General features: G+C 41.9%; 1 pseudogene; it reads right to left on the bottom strand.

Moving 5' to 3' along the window:
* Positions 1–1,188: 1,188 nt before the first annotated feature.
* LOC118854764 lies at positions 1,189–22,422 on the bottom strand (annotated as a pseudogene).
* Positions 22,423–22,874: the final 452 nt, after the last annotated feature.

Here is a 22,874-nt window from a genome sequence, read left to right as displayed (position 1 = left end):
ATGGAAAGAACCACACAAACCCACAAATAAAAAACAAATGTCATGAAATTATCAAGAACAAGCGTGTCTCAAAAGAAGACATCTGAGTAGACCCTTGGAGGAGGCAGGAGGTCCACAGGTGGTGTACATCGTGCATGTTCTCAGACTGTCAATGTAACGTGCTGATCAGTTGTGATGATTTTTTTCCTCTTTTTGTTTTTCTGGATCTTTGAAGAAACAAGCTTTGTCTACATTGTTGCTGTACAAGAATGGTTACAGCTGTTATTTAGCCAAATCTTAAGATGAACAGAAAAAGTAAATACATTGTCAGAGATAATTCTCACGGCAAAAGGGTCATAAACATCAAACGTTCATTAAATTTACCACCCCGTTGAAATACAAAGTAAACAAAGCACGTTTACAATTTGGTTCAAGACTCTATGAAAAGAAGATAACTGACCAGGCTTAGGAAAATAGGAGGACAAGATGGAGTAAATCAAAAAGCCAATAAATTACTCCAGTTAGCTAGGACTGCATTAAAGCATTTAAAAGCTCATTCCACGTTATTGCAGCAGAATGTACAGCAAAGGAAGCAACAGAAAAAAAGAAATGTGTCTAGGTCATCTGGAGGCTCCCTTCGCATGCTAAAATCTAGACCCAACTCAGCAATTCCATCATGATAGCATTTCTGATCCCAAATCTTGGTAACATGATGGCTAAACGCTGCCATCCACTACTTCACAGTTTCTTCGTCCTTTACCTCGGCTTAATTTAGCTTGCTCTATGTAGCTTCTAGCAAAATATTCAACTACAAAATGAATTTTTCTCTGAGCTGTGAGGTGTTTTTCATGGCTTGTAAATGACCTACTGTATGTATTTGTGGGTTCTGTATTAAGAAGCTCAGTAATGAACTACTCTAAATACAGGAAAAAGTTAAAAACAAAAAACAAAACCCAATCCCTTTGGGGATGTGGTGGTGTTCAGGGGAAGACAGGACAGGAACAAGAGAAATCCTAGACTCTAGATGTTTGACTATAATGTTACATGTCCCCTTAGAGAACTAATACTATGTTTGAATCACCAAAGTTGGCTGAGGCCAGAACATTGAAAGAGGGAAAGCACTCACCCATTTTTTTTTGGAGGGGGGAAGGCAGGGCAATTGGGGTTAAGTGACTTGTCCAAGCTCACACAGCTAGTAAGAGCACTCACTCATTTTGTGAGGTTCCTCTTTACATTCAGGAAAGATCCTCTATACCCTGATCCAAAATGATTCCGATGATTCAAGTAGTGAGAGTTGAAGTCACTTCTCAAACCCTGGGGCTTTAGGGATTTTGCTGTGGTAAGCTGGGTAAAGAAAGCTGCTAAAGCCCCGAAACACTCCAGCTATGGCAAGCTCAAACTCTGAGTGGCTATAAAAGGAGCTGGATCAAAAATATTTGTCCCAGACACATCCTCCATGACATCTCCTCCCCAGAGATCTCCATGGAATAAGACAGGTACAATATCCAGGCCTTGGAACATGCTGGGTTATCTTCAATTGCAGCTAAGACCAAAGTTCTCTCACTTCTCTGTCCCTGGACTCCACCACAATGTCTATCTGGAATTGAATTCAGTGCCTGGCACAGAATGTTACTGTCCTTCTGGCCAATCATTCACCTGAGGGAGGTATCCACAGCAGGTTACCACATCAAACCCAGATTAGTTCACAAACTGAGGTGCTGCCTGCTCTCCGCCTTTCCCAACAGTTTTCGACTCCTTTCCAAGAGTCTCGCCAAAGCTTCCTGTGATGAAGGTAACTGTGATCCACGCTTTGCAGCACGACTGTTTAAATATCTCATGTGCAAATGCTCCATCACCAGTAGATTCACACCCCCTGGCACATCTATCACTTTGGTGGACTTCGGTACTTTCACTGTGTTCATTTGCAGGAGAGCAAATAAAATTGCAATCTCACCTTCAAACATTTCTTTGGCCTCTGACTTGTGGTTCACTTTCACAAATACCCAGCTTCTGGAGGTGTCATAACTCTGGCTCTGGCTTTGGCTATGGAGCTCTACAGCTCCTGCTTCAGCAGCATATCCATTTTTCTCTGTTTTTTTTTTTTGTATTTAAAAAAATATTTTTTGCTATATGAGATGGCTCTCTGCGAAGGAAAGAATTCTGGGAAAAACCATGATGACGGGAAAAAACCAAAGACCTCAATAAAAATTTATTTAACAAACAACATAACTTGGGCCATGTACAGAGTTTCAAACAGACTTTGTATCCCTCATAGTACACAGTTTTGGTTTTTAGAAATATTTGTTCAATGAGTAAATGTTGAATGACTTTCTATGGTAATGCATATGTCAAATTAATTCTGTCTTAAGATAACCAAATAATTAAATTTTAAAACGAATCAACCTATCAGAATATATTTCTGAAGCATTCAAGTCCTGAGAATTCATTTTATTGATAATTTGATTTATTTTCCTTAGCTTAACCTCCCTAGAGAAGAGATTTAAGTATGCACCTCCTTTCCTTCCTTGCAGAGGCTGAGAGACTATGGGTGTGGTACAGGTATTGTGTGGTTAGATTCAGTTGATGGGTTGATTAATCTGGCTGAACTGATTTCTCTCTCTTTGTCTTAGTTATTAGGGATGGCCCACTGGGTGGGAGAGGTAGGAGGGATATACTGGAAAATGTAGATGATGTTAAAAGAGTTCAATAAACTTTTAGAAAAATAAATGAGGAAAGGCAGGGACTCAGCTGAGCTCTCAAATTCCTCTACAAACTTTAAAATAATCCCTCAAAATGAATTCCAGAGTGGCAGAACCAACAAAAGGATGGGCTGAAACACTTTTCCAGTCCAAGACGACTTAGAAGGTTGGCAGGAAAGGTCTCATTAAGGTGCTCCCTATGGCACAGGTCATACCCCAGCCAGCCAGCAGCAGGCCTTGGGGGTGACTGAATCAGCAGCAGAGGTTTCCAGAACTCTCATCTGGGGTGATGGGAGGAGGGGTTTAGGCAGGATCTTGATGGGACTGGGATGACTGGGGTACTGGGGTGAGGTCCTACTCCAGGGTAGGAAATAGTTGAAGGCTACCTTGAGATGACAGACAATAGAGGGCTGGAGTAACAGACTTGGGTATAGATATTTTGATAGGATCAAGGGTGGGAACTGGCTAGAAGGTAATCAGACAAAGGAAGGCTAGGCTAGGCCATTTGGGCATGAAAAGCCAGATTAAGTAGGAAGATTCAGGGTGGAGTTCAAGGGGGTTCCCACAATCTAAACCCCATCAGTTCCACGACACAGTTGCAGGGCAAGAAAGAGGAGCATCTGCAAACTAGAGAGTGGAGCTGCAGGAGGACAGGGGCTCTAATCACACTTCTGGGATGAAGAGCGCTTGCGGTCACTTACAGACCAGAGCACAGGCCAGAAGAGCAGTGACCACACCTCTCCTTAGATCCTACCACCTTGGAAGCATCAAAAATCCAAGAACTAGCTCTGAAAACAGCAGCAAGAAAAACTTAGGGCTTGGGACAGTGTGCCCTCCATCCCGGGAACAGAGCTCAACTTCAACTTAAAGTTAAAAGTCAAGGAAACAGGCTAGAAAAATGAGCAAACAACAACAGTAACAAAACCAAAAAAAATTTTTATGGCGACAGGGAAGATCAAAACACAATAGCTACAACCAGAACCTCAAAGAAAACTGTGAATGTTTTAAAAAAAAAGGATTCCTAGAAGAGTTCAGAAAAGGATTTTAAAAATCAAATAAGAGAGGCAGAGGAAAAATTGGGAAAAGAAATGACAGAGATGCAAGAAAATCATGAAAAGAGAGTCAACAGCTTAGTAAAGGAGGCACAAAAAAAAACACTGAAGAAAATAACACCTTAAAAAACAGAATAAGCAAAATGGTAGAAGAGGCACAAAAATCCACTGAAGAATTCCTTAAAAAGCAGAATTGGCCACAAAAAGATGAACAAAAATTCACTGAAGAAAAGAACTCTTCAAAAAGCAGAACTGGCCAAATGGAAATGGAGGTACAAAAAAAGCTCACTGAATAAATTCCTTAAAAATTAGAATTGGGCAAGTGGAAGCTAATTACTCTATGAGACATCAAGAAACAATAAAACAAAATAAAAAGAATGAAAAAATAGAAGAAAATGTGAGAAATCTCATTGGGAAAACAACTGACATGGAAAATAGGTCAAGGAGAGATAATTTAATAATTATTGGATTACCTGAAATCCATGATCATAAAAAGAGCCTCGACATCATCTTTCAAGAAATTATCGAAGAAAACTGCTCTGGTAGTCTAATACCAGAGGGAAAAATAGAAACTGAAAGAATCCACTGACCACCTCCCCAAAAGAGATCCCCAAATGAAAATTCCCAGGAATACTATAGCCAAATTTCAGAGCTCTCATGTCAAGGAGAAAATATTGCAAGTAGCCAAAAAGAAGCAATTCAAATATCACTGAGCCATATTCAGGATAACACAAGATTTAGTAGCTTTGACATTAATTGATAAATGGTCAAAGGATAAGAAGAGGCAGTTTTCAGATAAAGAAATCAAAGTTATCTATGGTCATATGAAAAAAAATACCTTAAGTCACTACTGATTAGAGAAACTCAAAACAACTTTGAGGTACTACTTTAAAACGATCAGATTAGGTAATGTGACAGAAAGGGAAATGACAAATATTGGAGAGGTTGTGGGAAAATTGGAACACTAAAGCACCACTGGTAGAGTTGTAAACTGATTTAAGCTCTCTGGAGACAAGTTTGGAACTATGCCTATGGGGCTTTAAAACTGTTCATACCGTTTGACCCAGAAACACCACTACTAGCTATGCATCCCAAAGAGATTTAAAAAAAAGATTTTAGATGTACAAAAATATCTATAGCAGCTCTTTTTGTGATGACAAAGAATTAGAAACTGAGGGGATACCCATCAACTGGGGAATGGCTGAACATGTTGAGGTACACGATTATGATAGAATATTATTGTGCTATAAGAAATGGTGAGCAGGATACTTTCAGAAAAACCTGGAAAGGCTTCTATGAGCTGATGCAAAGTGAAGTGAGCAGAGAACCATGAGAAGTGTGGAGATAGTAACAGCAATATCACCCAATGATCAACTGTGAATAACTTAGTTATTCTCAGCAATACAGTGATCCATGAAAATTCTGAAGGATTTGTGATGAAAAATGCTATCCATGTTCCAGAGAAAAATTGATGGAGTCTCAATGCAGATCAAAGCAAACTTCTTTTAAACTTTATTTTCTTGGGGATTTTTTTCGGTCTGTTTTCTTTCACAACGTAACTAATAAGGAAATACGTTTTACATGAGTCCATATGTATAACCTATATGAAATTTCTTCCCTTCTCAATAAGGGGGGGGGGGGCGGGGAGGGAGAGAGAAAGAGAATTTGGAACTCAAAATTTTAGAAAATGAATGTTAAAATTTGCTTTTACATGTAATTGGGACAAATATAAAAAAAAATAAAGAAACGAGGTTATAAAATCAGTTTATCCCTCTTCTGGTATTTGGCAAGATGGATTTAATATCCTAGAACACTAATTACACATCAAAACTCGTATAATTAGATAACTAGTAATGATAACTAGTATTATTATTACTGTCAGAGGGTTGGGACAAATGGTCCAGCAGCAGTTCGGCTTCTCCTGGGACAAAACCTTTTCTTTGATTCACTTCGATTCTTCCGTTCAAGTGATGAATAACACTTTTGGTCACAGGGGTTTGGGAATGGACTCAGATGGAAACATTGGGAACATCTGGGAAAATTCATACAAACATACATCAATGTTTACATTTTGAAAATATAATTGTATATTTGTAACAAAATATAGTTATTCTAGGCGGTGCAGTAGATAGAGTTCAAGGAAGGCCTGGAGTTAGGAAGACCTGACTTCAAATCTGACCTCAGACACTCAGTAGCTGTGTGACCCTGGGTGAGTCACGCAACCCTGTTTGCCTCAGTTTCCTAAAGCACGGCAGTATCCCTGCCAAGAAAACCCCAAATGGGGTCACGAAGAGTCGGACAGGACTAAGATGACACAACAACAACAAATATTCTACTTTCTCTACTTAAATAGAGGAACCAAGCAATACAAAGAACAGAAAAGGGGGTGAATAAAGTGTAATCCTCAGTGTGAAGCCCCAGACGGTTAATCTCATCTTTAAAATGAAAGAGTCGGCCTAGACGGCCTCTGAGGACCCTTCCAGGTTTAGGTCTATGAGATTTTTTTTTCTTATTTCAGCTATTTTAAGCAGTCATGATCCCAATGCTTCATTACACTGTAAAATAAAAAAAAAAGTTTATTCTAAGTACTTCTCCCCTATACTGAAGAAAAAGGATTATGAATTATTTTAAATTATAATAGCTGAACTTTGCTTTAAGATTTGTAAATGCTTACATTTGTTATCTCATTTGAACTTCTCAGCAACTCAGAGATTAAAGTTTTCTTTTTTATCTCTCATGTTTCCATTACCTTGCATTTGATATGGGTTATACTCCTGCTTTGGAATAGGCAATTTCTTTTCTAGGAGGTCACTAAGCCAATGACATCACAGGTCTGATCGAAATATCCCCCCTTATAGGTAATGTTGACAAGGTCCTTTCCAAATATAATTCCAAGTGCTTGGTTCTGGGAAAGCAGCCTGGGACTTGGTCAAACCTGGCACTCTTGCAACAAAGCGGGCTAAGGCTTTGTAAGAGAAAGCTTCTGGTGCAGTTTGTGAAACTGAAATGTGTTTGGAAATAGCTTTCATTGGTGTAGGTAACTTCTGGTAAGAACACTTTCTCTACCAGGGTGATGTACAACTACTCTGCAATTTATTATTTTTGTTCATCCCCACATCCATTCCTGGAGATCATAGAAGCTAGTTTATGTAGAAAGAAGGCTTTTCCTTAATCCAGATGGTCTTACTCTCAAATAGTCTGCACCGATGAATGTTTGCCACATTTGTTGTCTCTTTATGAACTTCACTCTGAGGGTGATAGAGAGGTATGTCTGTGGTGGGAGTGAGCAGGCTGCCATGTCAACAAACCAACTGTGAAGAGCTATAGTGGTGAAATCAGCAAAGAAACCAGTCAGTGCAAGATAGGGTCTGTTCATGTACAAGAACAAGGGATACCTGATGGACTCTATGTGTGTTCCACTGGTAAGCTTGTACGGTCAGGAAAAACAAGGAAGGCTCCCAGTGTCAGTGATCCTCTTATGGTGAATCTATGAGAGGACATGGACAAGAGCTGGCCAGGACAAGCTGATGCGGATGGGTTGTTTTCTGCATCCCTGAAGGCATCCTCCACATTGACAAAGCCACAGACACATTTGGGTACCCTGGCAGCACTCCTGGGTGGCAACTGCTACTTTTTGGGTGTTTCTGTTAAGGAAGGCCCAGTTACCTAAGTACTTTAGGAATATGGTGCTACAGAGCTCTCTCTGAAGTTTTTCTTTCTCTCAGATGACAATGATTAAAGCTGTATTTGAGTAAACTGAGTAAACATACTCGGTAACTAACGCAATTACTATGAAGGAAAGGAAGGGGAACAGGAGAGAAATCACTATCACTTAACAGAGATGAGAGATATGCAGTCCTCATGAGGAAAGTGAGGCTGAGAGTGGCTAAGTGACATGTTCAGGGTCATCCAGTTAGCAAGTGTCTGAACTCAGGCTTTCTTGACTCTTGGTTCAGCCCTCCATCCAGCAATCCATCTAGCTGCACAACAGCATTATGTGACATAAGAACTCTGATCAAGGCAATGACAAACGGCTAGTTTCCAGAGGGCCAACAATGAAGCATGCTACTCACCTCTTCTCAGAGAGGGAGTGGGCTTAAAATGTAGAAAAAGACATACATTTTTGGACACAGACAACCTGGGAATTTGTTTTTTTTTTTTTGACTATGCATATTTGTTATGAGCATTTTCTTTTGCTTTTTTTTTGCTGCTCAATTTCAAGGGAGAACAAAAATAGGAATTTTATTTTATTTTTAAATAGGAATTTTAAAAAATTCAAATTCAAAAACAAAAAACCAAAGCAAGTAATTCAGTGTCTGCCAGACTTCACGATACATTAAAATGAAACCTGGATGAATAAGTAAAGTTCAATGGGCCTAATGCTCCCCAAACTCCATTCATACGGAGAAGAAGGTAGCAAAATGGATAGAGTATTGGGCCTTATACTCGGAAAGGCCTGAGTTCAGATCTACCCTCAGACACTTACTATCTGTGTCAAAGCTTACCCTCTGTCTGCCTCAGTTTCTTTACCTATAAAATGTGAGTAACAATAGTTCCCACCTCCCTGCATGATGAAGATCAAATGAGATCATAATTGTAAAGACGATATAAATGTTATAAATGTTATTATTACGTTTAAAAGCCCCTCCCCTTGAAGAAGAATTGGTTGAGGTCTGTATTCATGAGCACAGAGCACGTGATTAAAACATTCAAAACTAAACAGTCCTCAAAGAAACGAATTCATAATTGTTGTCATCTAAGTGTTTTGTTTTACTATGATCCTTAGGCCAGCTTTTAGTTCTTTCAGATTAAGAATTTAAATTTTTCTATGCACACTGTCTTCTTTTAAAAACAAAACAAAATCCAAAATCAAAAAACCTTTGGACGGCAATGAGTAATTAATACAATCTTGGAAGTTCTGTTAGATTGTCAGCATTAAGCTCTGTTTAATACTTGTTTCTGAACTGAACTGTTGCTATGCTCATCCTTTTTTCTGTAGGAAAACAACTTATAATCTACCTTGGAAGGCATATGGAACTTTAGAGTATCTTAGTTGGGGTTTCGGGGTATTTAATCACATGGTAAAACTATATCTAGCACATTCTAATCTGGAAAAACAGGATTCATTTAAAAATACATGCATACCACATCTGAACAATATGATCATTAAGTTTATGTAAGGAGACAACCTGGAAACTTTTCGAGATCCTTTTTCTACTGAAATGTTATAGGGTTTTCCTTTTCTCATCTTCCCTGGAAAATATTTTTCCTTTTTTCCAAATGTCAAGCCCTTCAGCTCCTTCTCCAGAGACCTTAAATCTCCAAACTCTGATTTTTTCATGCTCACTACTCCAAATCTGCTCTTAAGTTATTAATGAGCTTATTTTGTTATTTTGTAGACTCATTATTTCCTAAACACAGCCACTCCCTCCATTGGTATAGATTGAAACCCATCCACACTTTCTCATTCTCATTCTGTTATTCTTGTTCATGTTTTCCATAGAAGAGTTTATTGTTGTTGTTGTTAATAGATAGTATTTTAAAGTTTACTATCATTTTGGTTTTTTAAAATTCTTTTTCAATTGTCAAACATTTAGTTTTCTTTCCCTCCTACTTCTCAACTAGGCACTCAAAAAAAAAAACCAAAACAAAAAGGAAAACAAACCCTTGAATCAGATAAGCACAGTTAAGCAAAATAAATTCCTATACTTGCCACGCCCCACAAAATATGTGTCACATTAAACATATTAGTCTATTGCCTATCTGTCAAGATATAGGTAGCATTCTTTATCTTAGGTCTTTTGGAATCATGGCTGGTCATTGTATTAATCAGAGTTCTTAAGTCTTTAAAAATTGTTCACTTTTACAATACAATTATTATAGTATAATACAGTTGAAGAGGTTTTAGGTTGAGAGGTGCTCAACACCCCAAAATATTGACGCACCCACCGGGTCCTGCCGAAAGAATTCGACTCAAGCCTTCTCAGCCAAGGGAAAAGACAAAGTTTATTAGGGATTCACCATAATCGGCTGTCTTAAGAAATGCCCCCCTTTGTGACGCCTGTTTCCACAAGCGGGCCAGATTCAACCTACTGAATTAGATTGAATCTGAGCACCTTCATGGAGGCAAGATGGAGACTATATACACAAAGATTGTAGGAGGGATTGAGGGGTAGTCTGGGGTGACTAGAGGAGGGGTTTAGGGAGGGTCTTGAGGGGAAGTCTAAGGAGGATAAGGTGGGGTCAGAGTCCAGGAATCTAGAGAATGGAATTAAGGATGGGAAGTAGCTGAAGGCATGGATACTGATATATCAAGGGTGGGGAAGTAGCTGGACAATAAAGGGTGAGGCTAGGTAGAGATTTGGGCCTAATGATAATGTGAGGCTTGTGGCCTTAGGGGAAGGCCAGATCCAGTTGGAAGATTCAAGGACAGTTCAAGGGGGCTCCCAGAGACTGTATTCCAGATTCAAGGGGGTTCCCAGAGACTGTGCCCTCATCACTCCCCCCTCAAACAAACAGGACCCAAACTCTTTTGGGGTCAGGGACAAAGATCTCAGCTTCTGAAACTGCTTCCTGCTGGCAAGGGGTGTAGAGCTGGCTTGATGGGTCCAGTTCAAGGGGTACACAGTCATCTGGAAGTTGATGGCTTGGAGCCTGGAAGAGACAAACCTGGCAAGGAGGTTAAGCAAACAACAAAACAGACAGTACAGGAGTACAGAGAAAGGACAATATCCCTGGTGGGAATTAAAGATGACTATTTCATACCTAGCTCCCCTAATCACTTGTGCTTCAGGGTTCACGAGTGTGTAGCACATCCAAATTAGGTCGGGGGTGTCTAAGAGCAAGGTTTGATATTTGGTGAGCCTGTGGTTAGCCAGGCACTGGTGGCCCTCTGCTTCCAGGGTGCTCTGGCAAGTCAGAGCTTCTAGGGGCTGGTCTGCTAGAGGCTTAGAAGCTTCCTCAATTGGAATGGCTGTAGCAGCCAGAGAATCTAATTGTTTTGGAAAACAGGGGTCAGATCCTAAGGACTGGGTTAGGATTCCCAAAGCCTGTACTCTCCTTTCATCAGCAGAGTGAGTGAAAGGTTTTTCTAGATTAGGTAGAGCTAATGCTGGAGTGGTGGTCAGTTTAGTTTTCAAAGTCCCAAAAGTTTGTGCTGGGTAAGGGCCCCACTCTAGAGGGAGTGAGTCAGGGCCTTGAGTGCCAAGTAATGGTTGCAGTCCCTCCCAAGCCTTGGGCTTAATTGGATACTGAAGGCTATGGAGGGGAACTATGGCTGGGGTGGCAGAAGTAGCTTGCCCAGGAATTCCCTGATCCCAAACAATTGGCTCAACCCTCTCCCACACCTCTGGGGGAACATGGGGAGGTCTGGTAAACAGAGGGAAAAGGGAGTTATGAGGTTTAACTAGAGAAAATTAGCTTCCCAATTTCACCATCAGGTCCCTTCCCAACAAGGGGGCAGGGCCAGAGAAGGAGTGTTCAGACAACAGATCCTTGATGCCCATGACCTGATGGGTCGAGGGGCATGTGGAGCCAGAGCAATTAGTTAAAACAAGAGAACATAGCCGTGATAAAGTGGGTAACCTTACCTTCTGCCGCGATTTTGCCCAGGGCTCCGTGAGGAGGTGGAGAAAGTGGGAGCACTGCCAAGCCCCAGGCTTTCCCCTCCTTTCAAGTCTTGAGAAGACTGGAGGACAAGGTACCAGGAGGAGGCTCTACCACTTTTCCAACCTTGGGGACAATCCTTCCTCCAATGTCCCTCCTGGTTACATGCCGGACACGGTCCTGGAGGCATGGATCCTGGGGGCTTCCTCCAGGGGGGCGCCCTAGAGGGGCACTCCTTGGACCAGTGACCCTCCTTGTGGCATCGAAAGCAGGTTTCCCCACTGCCCAAGCCAATGGGCTTCCAAGGGGGCTCCCTGGAGGGGCACTCCTTGGGTCTTTTCCTGGCCATGGCAGCAGCCAAGAATTGAGCGTGTTCTCTGTCTCTAGCTCTTTCCCTGCGTTTTCTTTCCTCTACTGCAACCAGGTCTCTGTTGTTATACACTCCAAAGGCCAAGCCCAGTAATTGGGCCTGAGGTGTTTGGGGTCCCATTGCCAATTTCTGCAGTTTCCTCCTAATATCTGGGGCAGACTGATTAATGAAATACATGTTAAGTATTGCCGCCCCTTCAGTAGAATCAGGATCCAAATTTGTATACTTCTTAATGGCTTCTACTAGCCGGGCTTGGAAAAGAGCAGGGTTTTCCTTTTCTCCCTGAGTAACTTCCCTGATTTTTTGAAAATTTATTTGCTTTTGAAATGCAGTTCTTAGGCCTTCTAACAGGCAAATTACCATATGGTCTCTCCTTCCCCTATCTTCACTCTTTTGGTAATTCCATCCTGGGTCACTAGTGGGAATGGCAGCTGTACCTGGGTGATATTTTATTGGGTTATTGCTAGCCAAACGATCCCCAAAGTTTTGGGCTTGTTCCCATATTCTCCTCTTCTCCTCAATGGTACAACAGGTAGAGAAAAGGATATGCAAATCACACCAAGAAAATTCAAATTGCAGGGACAGATCCCTAAAACCCTCAATAAACTTAGTGGGATCTTCTGAGTTTCTCCCCAGTTCTTCTTTAATTTGGATGAGATCTGAAATGGAGAATGGAACATGCACTCTCCCTTGTCCCAGCAGGGAAGGCAGGCATTTCCCTCAGGGGAAAAAGCCTTGAAGGCACTGTGGGACCTGGAGCTTGGGGAGGGATATAGGAAGTCCCGCTTCTGGTGAGTGAGGGGCTGGGAGCTGCCGGCTGACCTAGAGACTGCAAGGCCAGGGCAACTGGCTGGCAAGAGAGATCAGCTGGTACCTGAAGTGGGGTAGGGGTCAGAGAGGGAGATACCAAAGAGACCTGAGTGGGAGCCACCTCAGAGAGAGGGGCCAGGGGAGGAGGTACTGCCATTCGGGCAGGGCCCGAGGCTATAATCTGAGTAGGGGTTGCCTCGGGGGTAGGGCCCATGGTGGTCGATACTGCAGGGCCTGAAATAGGGGCAGGCTGTGAAGCCAGAACCTGAGTAGGGGTCCCTTCAGGGGAAGGGGCCACAGAGGGAGGCACCGCAACAAGACCCTTGGCTGGGACCTGAGCAGGGGTCGACAAGGGGGCAGGGGCCATGGGAGGAGATGCAGGGCAGGAGACTTGGACCGTGAAGGAGGCAGGAAAAGAGAAAGGTTGCACTACAGGAAACCAAGAGAAAGAGGGGATGGCCATGGAAGGGGGAGCACAGGAAACAAGGGTGCTCCGGGGAGGTTGGGGAGCATGAGGAGGGACTGGGGCTGAAGCCCTGGGGGCCATAAGGAGGGGGCTATCCAAAATGTCCTGTTGACCCCCATTGCCCCTTTGTGGGGGGGCTCTAGCTATGAGCATCTTACAATCTTTTCTGAGAACGGGGTTCTGAGAGAGCTCCACGAAGGTCATTATGTAAGGAATTTCTGTCCATTTTCTTTCTCGCTAACAATATCATTTTAACTGTAAAAGAGTATTATATTGTAAAGTCCCAAAATAAGGCCACTCTTCATGGTCTTCGAGGTGGTATTGTGGCCAAGCAGTATTGCAAAGGTATACCAGCTTTTTCCTTTTAAGTTCTTTAGAGAACTTAAATTTTTTCCAATTTTGTAAAAGACAGCCTGAGGGCGAATTTTTGGGAATCGAGGAGAATTGACCCATTGTGAGCCCAGGGGGCCTGGAAGTCCCTTCCTCTGCAAGGCGGATCTGGGAGTAAGCCTCAAAAAGGAACAAAGCAAGACAGGAAAAAACAAACACAAAAAGGTACCTGGGATTTTCCCATTCCCTCGCGCTGAGAGAATTGGGAAAATTGGGGGCGCACTTCCAGATAGGGCATCTGTCCTTGTCCTCTATGCTTCAAAAGGTGTGCCCAGGTCCATGGCCTCGAACATAAACCACTGGACCGAGAACCTGAGAGTGTCAGGCTGAGTCCAAGACAGCGAGCAGCTGTCTGACCTACTGCGGACCTGGGGAGTCAGGCCCGAAAACACCTCCAAAATGCTTGGAGAGTGAGAAAGGTTTGGGAGAGGCTTACCTTCCAGTCTTGGCTGGAGAAGAACTTGAGATTAGCAGTTGTTCCCGGCCAACGCACCATATATGAAGAGGTTTTAGGTTGAGAGGTGCTCGAAACCCCAAAATATTGACGCACCCACCGGGTCCTGCCGAAAGAATTCGACTCAAGCCTTCTCAGCCAAGGGAAAAGACAAAGTTTATTAGGGATTCACCATGATCGGCTGTCTTAAGAAATCCCCCCCACTTTGTGATGCCTGTTTCCACAAGCAGGCCAGATTCAACCTACTGAATTAGATTGAATCTGAGCACCTTCATGGAGGCAAGATGGAGATTATATACACAAAGATTGTAGGAGGGATTGAGGGGTGGTCTGGGGTGACTAGAGGAGGGGTTTAGGGAGGGTCTTGAGGGGAAGTCTAAGGAGGATAAGGTGGGGTCAGAGTCCAGGAACCTAGAGAATGGAATTAAGGATGGGAAGTAGCTGAAGGCATGGATACTGATATATCAAGGGTGGGGAAGTAGCTGGACAAAAAAGGGTGAGGCTAGGTAGAGATTTGGGCCTAATGATAATGTGAGGCTTGTGGCCTTAGGGGAAGGCCAGATCCAGTTGGAAGATTCAAGGACAGTTCAAGGGGGCTCCCAGAGACTGTATTCCAGATTCAAGGGGGTTCCCAGAGACTGTGCCCTCATCACAGTGTTCTCCTGGTCCTGCTCATTTCACTCTGTATCAGTTCATACAAGTCTTCCTATGTTTTTCTGAAAGTGTTTCTTCATTTAGTATAGCACAATAGTATTGTATACATTATATACTATAATTTGTTTAGCAATTCTCCAATTGATGGGCACCTCCTTAGTTTCCAAAAAGATGTACTGTGATTTTTTTTGTGTGTGTGTAAATATACAAAACGTCCTTTTCCTCTTTCTTTGCTCTCTTTGGGGAATATTCTCATTAGAGGGGTATAGGCCTGGAAGTAGTATTGCTGGGATAAAGGTTATACAGAGTTTAGTGACTTTGGGTACATGATTTCAAATTGCTTTCCAGAATGACTAGACTAATTTGAAGTTCCACCAACAGTGTTCTTTTCCCTCCACAGCCTCTCAAATGAGATATTTGTAAAGTTCTTAGTGTAATGGCACTTAAAAATGTTCTTTTCTTTCCCTTCCTCTCCAATATTTGTCATTTTTCTTTTTTGTCCATTTTGCAAATCTGATGGGTATGAGGTGAAACCTCTGAGTTACTTTAATTTATATTTCTCTAATTATTAGTTATTTGAAGAATTTTTCATGATTATAGATAGCTTAGATTTCTTCTCAAGAGAATTGCTTGTTCAAATCTTTTGATAATTTATCAATTGGCAAATGGTACTTATTCTTATAATTTGCATCAGTCCCTTATGCAGCTTAGAAATGAGACCTTTATAAGCAGAATGATTCAAGGATTTCCCCCCAGTTTCCCTTCTAATCTTGGTTGAATTGGATCTTTTTATACAAAAATGTTTAAATTTTATATAATAAAAATTCTCCAGTTTATCTTTTCTGTTCCCCTATATTCCTTGTTTGGTGATGAAATTCTTCCCCTGTCCATGGGTCTGAAAGGTGATTTCTTCTTTGCTCCTATAATTGGTTTGTGATTTGACCCTTTATATGTAGGTCATATATCCATTTAGAGCTTATCTTGGCATATGGTGTGAGATGTTGGTCTAAACCTAACTGCTGCCAAACTGCTGTGAAGTTTTCCTATATGTTTTGTCAAATTGTGATTACTTACCTTACTACATTGGGTCAGTCAATAAACATTTATTAAGCACCTCCTGTGTGCTAGGAATAGTGCTAAGCAAAGGGAATATAAATATGAAAAAGAAACAGTTTTTGTCCTCAAGGACCTTAGAATCTAACAGGAGAAGACAGCACACAAAAGGAAGTTTAAAAGGAACCAGGTGTTACGGGGAAGGAAGGACTTCATCTGGGGGAGGCATGATGAAGAAGTCAAAAGAGGTCAGCCAGTTAAAAATGAATGAATGGGGTCCTTGGTTTTCTCTAAATCTGTTCCACCGATCAAATCAGTGGATTACAATCAGTACCAGATTGTTGTGTGCAAAGCATTTTATATATTTATCTTATTTCGTCCTAACAACAGTTCTGTGAGTCAGGCGCTATTACTAAATCCTTTTTACAGATGAAGAAAATGAGGCTGAAAAGGTAAATGAATTGCCCAGGGTCACACAGTTAGTAGGTATTTGAGGCTTGATTCACATATAGACCTTCCTGACTCTTATGTTCCAACAAACTATGCAGTAAATCATTCGATTGCCTCCAGTGCCGTGGAGGCTCTCCTTTGGTTATTACTGTTATTATTATGTTTTAATAATTCTGGCATTCCAGTGTAGACCTTGGGCTGTCTGTTATCCCTCATTCCTTCTGTTTGACTATACTGCTTCCTTTTTGGGTTTTAAATATCCCTGAGAACATGTGTTTGTGGCTCCTCTTGTGCCAAAGTCATTGTTAGTAATATCCTGAAACTTGAGTACATCTGCTATGCATCTTTCCATTGCCTATTGTATCACCTACAATTCTGAATTTTCTGGAAGTGTAATATTGCATAATCTGCAACTGTTACTGGGAGAAAATTGAGGTTAAGAAAATGTGCTTTCACACTAAGGGAGTTGTTATGTTTGTCCTTTGTTCTTAAAGAGGACCATGACATCAGGGAAATGATAACATGACTTGCAGTTGACTTTGATTTGAGTGAGGGAGGGCTGTGCAAGGTCACCAGTCCCACTTTCTCCTCCAGGGCCATCTCAGTTCAATGGCCTGATATTCACCAGGATGACTGGAGATGGCCCAGAACCCTGGCCCTTTTAGGCTAAAGAGTTTTCTTTTCAGGTGCTCATTGTGAGGGAGGTAGCACCCATTCAGGGAATAGGCCTCTTTAAGAAGTTAATCAAATGATGGCCCTTTTAATCAAAAACTCAAAAAAAAACAACAACCCAAAAAACAAACTGGGAGGGGAAGACCCTTAGGGATCCTGGCCAGAAGAGAAACAGTTTTAAGTATTTACATTCACTCTGTGGGTAGGAGGGCAGAGACCTATTGTCCAATCTATGAGTTCCAGAGTGAGGTGGGTTTAAAGCTTGGTTTTTGAGAAAGAAATCTAGCCAGTAAGCCCAAAGTAAGGAGGCAGACTTTGGCCATTGAAATGTAGGAGGCGAGGGGCGGGGAGGGGAGGACAGGGGAGGAGAGACTTTTCACAGGTTTGGTTTGTGTTTGTCCTTTCTTCTCGAAGAGGACCAAGGCATCAGGGAAATGATGACATGACTTGCAGTTTGCACAAAGGGAGTGGCTTGGGATTGTTGAAAGCACCACACAATTCTCAAAATGAGAGCCACACATGTTGGTTTTTCATATTTAAATCTTTCCCTTGGTCCTGTTTGTGTGTGTGTGTGTGTGTGTGTGTGTGTGTGTGTTTGTGTGTTTGTATGAAAATCTAGGTAATAAACATTCTTCATCCACTTTGTTTTTCCAATGTGAAGGGATAGGCCAATTTTTTCTGAGTGACTGTGGAGTAATTGAGAAGACCTTGTCATGTTTTGGGACATGTTGAATGGATTTGATGCTATCTGTAAGTGGGATTATTTGGAAATCTATTCATGGCTAAATCTAATGGCTTTTTCTCAGTTCTCATATTTCTTGATGTCTCAGCTATATTTTACTTTTCCATTTTTTAGCTTATATGATATTGGTCTTCTTGGTTCTCCTGATTTTTTTTTGGTCTCCTTTCTAGCTTCTTTTATTTTCCCCGTCATTAGCTACAGAAAATTCATGAGATTTACTACTGAATACTCAGCTTTCTCTATTCTCATTTCCTCTTGAAACTCATCTTCTTCTATTAATGAAGATTCATTCCATCAACATACTTTGTCGTTAGAAAAAAAAATTTAGCCAGAAGTTGGAGATATACAGAAGGCAGTAGGATGCTTTCCAAGATTATTAGATTGTAGATTTAAAGCTGGAAGGGACCTGAGAGGCCATAATTTTAAACATGAAGAAACTGACGATGCCCAGAGTGGGTCTTACTCCTAGGTTACTGCAACAGCCTTTTCATTGGTTCTTCTAATTCAGGTATCTGATCCATTCTCAAAAAAAAGTAGCAAAATAATCTTCCTAAAGCAGGGCTGTCCACATTATTTCCTGAGTTCCAGAAGCTTCAGTAGCTCCTGATTGTCTATGAGATAAAATGAAAATTCCTCAGCCTGGCATTTAAAGCCCTTCAGGGTGTAGTTTGAGTTTAACTTTCTGTAGTCATTTTATATGACTTCCAATGACCCACTCTGTTCTAGTGAAGCTGGCCAGCTTGCTCTTCTCTGATGCCATCTTTCCACTCCAGCCGCCATGTCTTCAAGCAGGTGACATGTCCTATGTGGAATGCACACCTGGCTTCCTTCAATTCTCACTCATGTTAATTATTAGTACTCTGTTCCTCCTTAAACAACCTCACCTATTGTATCCTTTCAGTCAAATGCAAACTCCTTGAAGGTAGGAACTGTTCTTTGTTTTGTCTACATACACAAGGCAGTCAATCAGTTAATGAACATTAAGCTCCTACTATGTACCAAGCACCGGGCTAAGGAGAAAGCATGTGAGTCCCTACCCTTGAGAAGCTCTCGATCTAATGGGAGAAATAATAAGCAATCAAAAAAGTACAAATAAGATAAATATTTATACAGAATAAGTGGGAAATAATTAACAGAGGGAAGGCACTTAGGTTTGGGGGAGCCTTCCTGTGGAAGGTGTGATTTTAATTGGGACTTCGAGGAAGCCGGGGAGGTCAGCAGTTGGAGTAGAAGAGGGAGAGCATTCCAGACTTGGGGGGACAGCCCGAGAAAATGCGCATAAGTGTGGGATATAGTATGTTGTTGATGGAAAAGCCAGAAAGCCAGTGTCACTGTATGGAAGAATATGAGTTGGGGACTAAGGTGTAGAAAGACTGGAAAGGTAGGAGGGGCCAGCTTTTGATCACCAGACGATTTTGTATTTGATTCTGAAAAGGAGCCAACAGAGTTTGAGAAGGGAGGTGTGTTGGTAAGCAAAATGGGCTCCTTAGCACTTAGTTCAACAAGTGATTGAAGAGTTTGGCTTTTGTTTTGAGTAATTCAGTGTATTTCATTGAGCCTCACTAGGTGCTAAGCCCCAGGCCCAAACCCCTATTAGGTGTGGAACCTATGTGGGTGTGGATTGGTGACTGGGGTGAGGCCCAAGGTGGGGCTGGCTAAGGGGAGGTGCTAACTCCACAGCCATGCCCTATTAGGTGTTAACCTAATCTATGTTGATGTGAACCTCCCATGGTCCTATGGGGAGGGGCCAACTCAAGAACCAATCACCAGAGCTCTGGTCATTCAGACGTTTGATGACGTCTGAAGCCCTATAAGAAGGGAGGACAGAGCCATTTGTGCAGGGCTCTTGAGATGGTGTTGATAAGGAGACTCTGGGCAGCTGTAGCTGAGGAGCCTTCCAGCTTGTAAACCTGGATGCTGAGACTTTGTTGAACTCTGGTAACTATGTATTAGGATTTGAATCAGACAAGGTCTGTCTGTTGATGTTTGTAATTTGTTTGTATTTTGTTCTGAAGTTCAGGGTGCTGGATTTTTCCCCTGAACTAAGTGAATGATATTTGTATGCTGAATTAAAGTAAGCTTGTCAACCCCTTCACTTTGCTTTCCTAAGTTAAGCAGATCAAAAGAACCTGTGCTGTTGGCAGCTTTCTGGGTGCTGGCTGTGGGTGGATCTTACACCCCCACAGAAGCTGCTAGCCGGATTGTTGAAACAGGAGGTGACATGATTGGATCTGCCTTTTAGGAAAATCATTTTGGTGACTGAACGGAGGATGAACTGGACTGAGCAGAGAGTTGAAGTAAGCAGACTACTGCAAAAATCCAGGCACCAGGGTGGTGGCTGTATCAGAGGAGAGAAGGGGGCATACTGAAGGGTTTTCAAAGCTGAAATCAAAAGCCCAGAACCTTGCACTGTGCCTTGAAATTTAGTCCAAGAAGCACTGATTAACCAATAAACCTTAACTATTATTTATCAAGTACCCACTAATGAGTGGTCTTGGCACTAGCTAAGCACTAGAGATACAAAGACAAAAATGAAACTGGTGCCCTCAAGGAGCTTATATTCTACCAGGGGAATCAATATGTACAGAAATGTTACGGATGTTCTAAAAGTCTTAGTGTAGCCCAAAGCTTTAATAAGCTTCAACAAGCTTTGAATGGCACTAAGACTTTCTATATCAAATGCCAGCCTCTCCCAAAGTCTATAGAAACTGTTCCTGTATCTTTCAGAGGTCATAAAACATTAAAAGAGCAGCAGTTTATCTATCATTCTGGGCAGATAATCAACAGTGATGGCTTCAGAGAAAGAATGAGAAGACAGAGAGGATGAGGATGACAAAGGCTTCTTTCCTGATGCAGCCAAGGAGTGTCACAGACCCCAACTCTTACTCTCTGAACTGGCCTGCTTACCTGATCTGTACTCATGTAGGTATGAGTGGGGTTCCCATAAGGAGACACATCCCAGCCACAGGCTATTACTCAAAACTCTCGCTCCTAGGGAAACTCTGATATGTATATATCAACTGATCCCAACCTTTGCATACCTGATCAGCTTTAACTTTGTTACAGCTCAGAACCCAAAGTAAAGCAATCTACTAGCCTTAGCTAATGTTTGAGTTAAGAGGGAGGAACAGCCAGCCTGTGTCAACAGACTCCTATAACTCACTGGTATCTCCTGAGCCCCCACTGGTGTTCTTCCCATTTACTATAAGATGTAAGCAGTAATGATCAAGTCATTTACTCAATTTAAGGCAAGAGCAGGAATAATCACAACTTTTACCCAAAAAAAGACTAGAGTAGTATTAATTATAATATTTAGTCAATCAATTGGAATTTATTAAAGCATATGCTAGGCACTGTGTTAAGTTCTAAGGATACAAAGAAAGGTAAAAAACAGTCCCTACTCTCAAAGAATTCAGTCTAATGGGGAAGACAACGTGCAAACAACTATGTACGAACAAGATATGGACTGGACAAATGGGGGGGGGGGGTTGTCTCAGAAGAAAGACACTAAAATTAAGAGGACTGGGAAAGGCTTCTTGCAGCAGATGGAACTTTAGCTGAAGGAATCCAGGGGATCCAGAAGGCAGAGAAGAAAAGAAAGATTATTTCAGGGATGAGTGACAACCAGTGACAATGCTCAGAGTCTAGAGATAGAAGATAGGGTATAAAGAACAAAAAGAAGGTCAGTGTTACTGGATTGCAGAGCATGTGGGGTCGAGAAAGATGTAAAAATACTGTAAAGGCAGAAAAGCACCAGGTTATAAAGGGCTTTGAAAGCAAAAGAGGATTTTATATTTGTTCCCAGAGGTCATAGAGAGCCATCAGAATTTACTGAACAGGGGGTAATATCAGACCTGCATTTTAGGAAGGTCAACTTGAAGTAGTAGAGGATGGATTGAAACGAAAAGATTCTTGCGGCAGGACGACCAACTAGCAGGCTATTCTATTGCAATAGTCCAGGCATGAGGTGATTAGGGCCTGTACCAGAGTGGTGTTAGGGTCAGAGGAAAGAAGGGTATATACATGAGAAAAGTTATGACAAGTCTTGTCAACAAAATGGGAAGCTCAGGATGATACTCAGGTTATAAAACTGAGTGACTGAGCTGCCCTCAACAGTAATCACAAAATCAGAAAGAAGAGAGTTTTTAGGGAAAGATAACGAGTTTAGTTTTGGCATATTGAGTTTAAGATGCTTCCAGGACATTCAGTTTGAAATGTCTAATAGCCAGTTGTAAATGTCTCAGCATAGAGATGATAATTGAAACCAAAGTAGCTAAAGAAATAATTTGAAATAGTATAGAGAAGAGGGTCCAAGACAGAGCCTTGGGGGGATACCTTAATGGGCATGGTATGGATGAAAATCCAGGAAAGGAGTTTGGGGAGAAGCAGCCAGGTAGGAGGACAGTCACGAAAGAGCAATATCAAAAGAATCTACAGAAAGAGATACTATCAAGGAAAAGAGGTTGTGTCAAAGGCTGCAGAGAAGTCAAGGAGGATGAGGATTGAAAAAGAAATCATTAGACTTGGAAATAAGAGATACTTGGTAACTTTGAAAAGCACAGTTTCAGTTGACTCATGAGGTAGGCAGTCAGACTGCAGGGAATAGAGAGAAAAGAAATGGAGGCATCTGTCGTAGACAGCTTTCTCAAGGAGTTTAAGCACTAATGGGAGGAGAGAGGTAGGAAAATACTGAGCAGGGGTGGATGGGGGAGTCCATGGGAATGTTTGTAGGCAGTAGGGAAGAAGCCAATAGAAAGGCAGCAGTTAGGTGGCACAGTGGATAGAGTGCTGGCACTGGAGTCAGGACCTGAGTGCAAATCTGGCCTCAGTCAGTGTAACCCTGGACAAATCATTTAACCCTGATTGCCTCAAAAAAAAGAAGAAAAAGAAGGGAGCAATTGAAGATGGCTGATGCTAGCGGGGCAATCTGCTGGAGTGGATTTGATGGAAGGGAAGCACTTGTGCAGAGAGGGGCCAGCTCCTACAACCAGACTCACAATTTCCCACCAAAGCACCCATTGCCCATGTGGACATACCTAGACATTTAGCAGGGATACACATAAGTGGCAGAATTCGTGTGCCTGGGGCAGATCAGAACTCTGGATTTCAGGCCTTATCTTTGGCACCTTCAGGGAAAAACTGTGCCCCCAAAGCTTCTTCTCTTCTGGTCCTCACCACCTGGTAGTATGCTCTCAGGCAAACAGAGCAGTGGGAGCTCAATGCCCTTAACATGGTACTGAAAAAAGGGTTAAGATCTTTCCCAGATGAGAACTGCCAATGTCCACAGATAAGCAAAGAGTGGGCAACTCTCTTTGGTAGTACTAAAGAATAGCCCCCCAATAGTTCACACCTTCATCAGCGAGTCAGCAAGGTCAGCTATCTCAACTGGAAACTTTCTGTCTTCCGTCCCAGATACTTGTGACTCCCGTGCTTTTCTTAATCTTCTGTCTCTTTGCCTCATTTTAAAGCTTCTTTTCA

The sequence above is a fragment of the Trichosurus vulpecula genome, chromosome 6, assembly GCF_011100635.1.
Source record: "Trichosurus vulpecula isolate mTriVul1 chromosome 6, mTriVul1.pri, whole genome shotgun sequence".
In the NCBI taxonomy this organism is placed as follows: Eukaryota; Metazoa; Chordata; class Mammalia; order Diprotodontia; family Phalangeridae; genus Trichosurus; species Trichosurus vulpecula.
The sequence above is the reverse complement of the archived record's forward strand: the minus strand, read 5'-3'. Positions and strand labels throughout refer to the sequence as shown.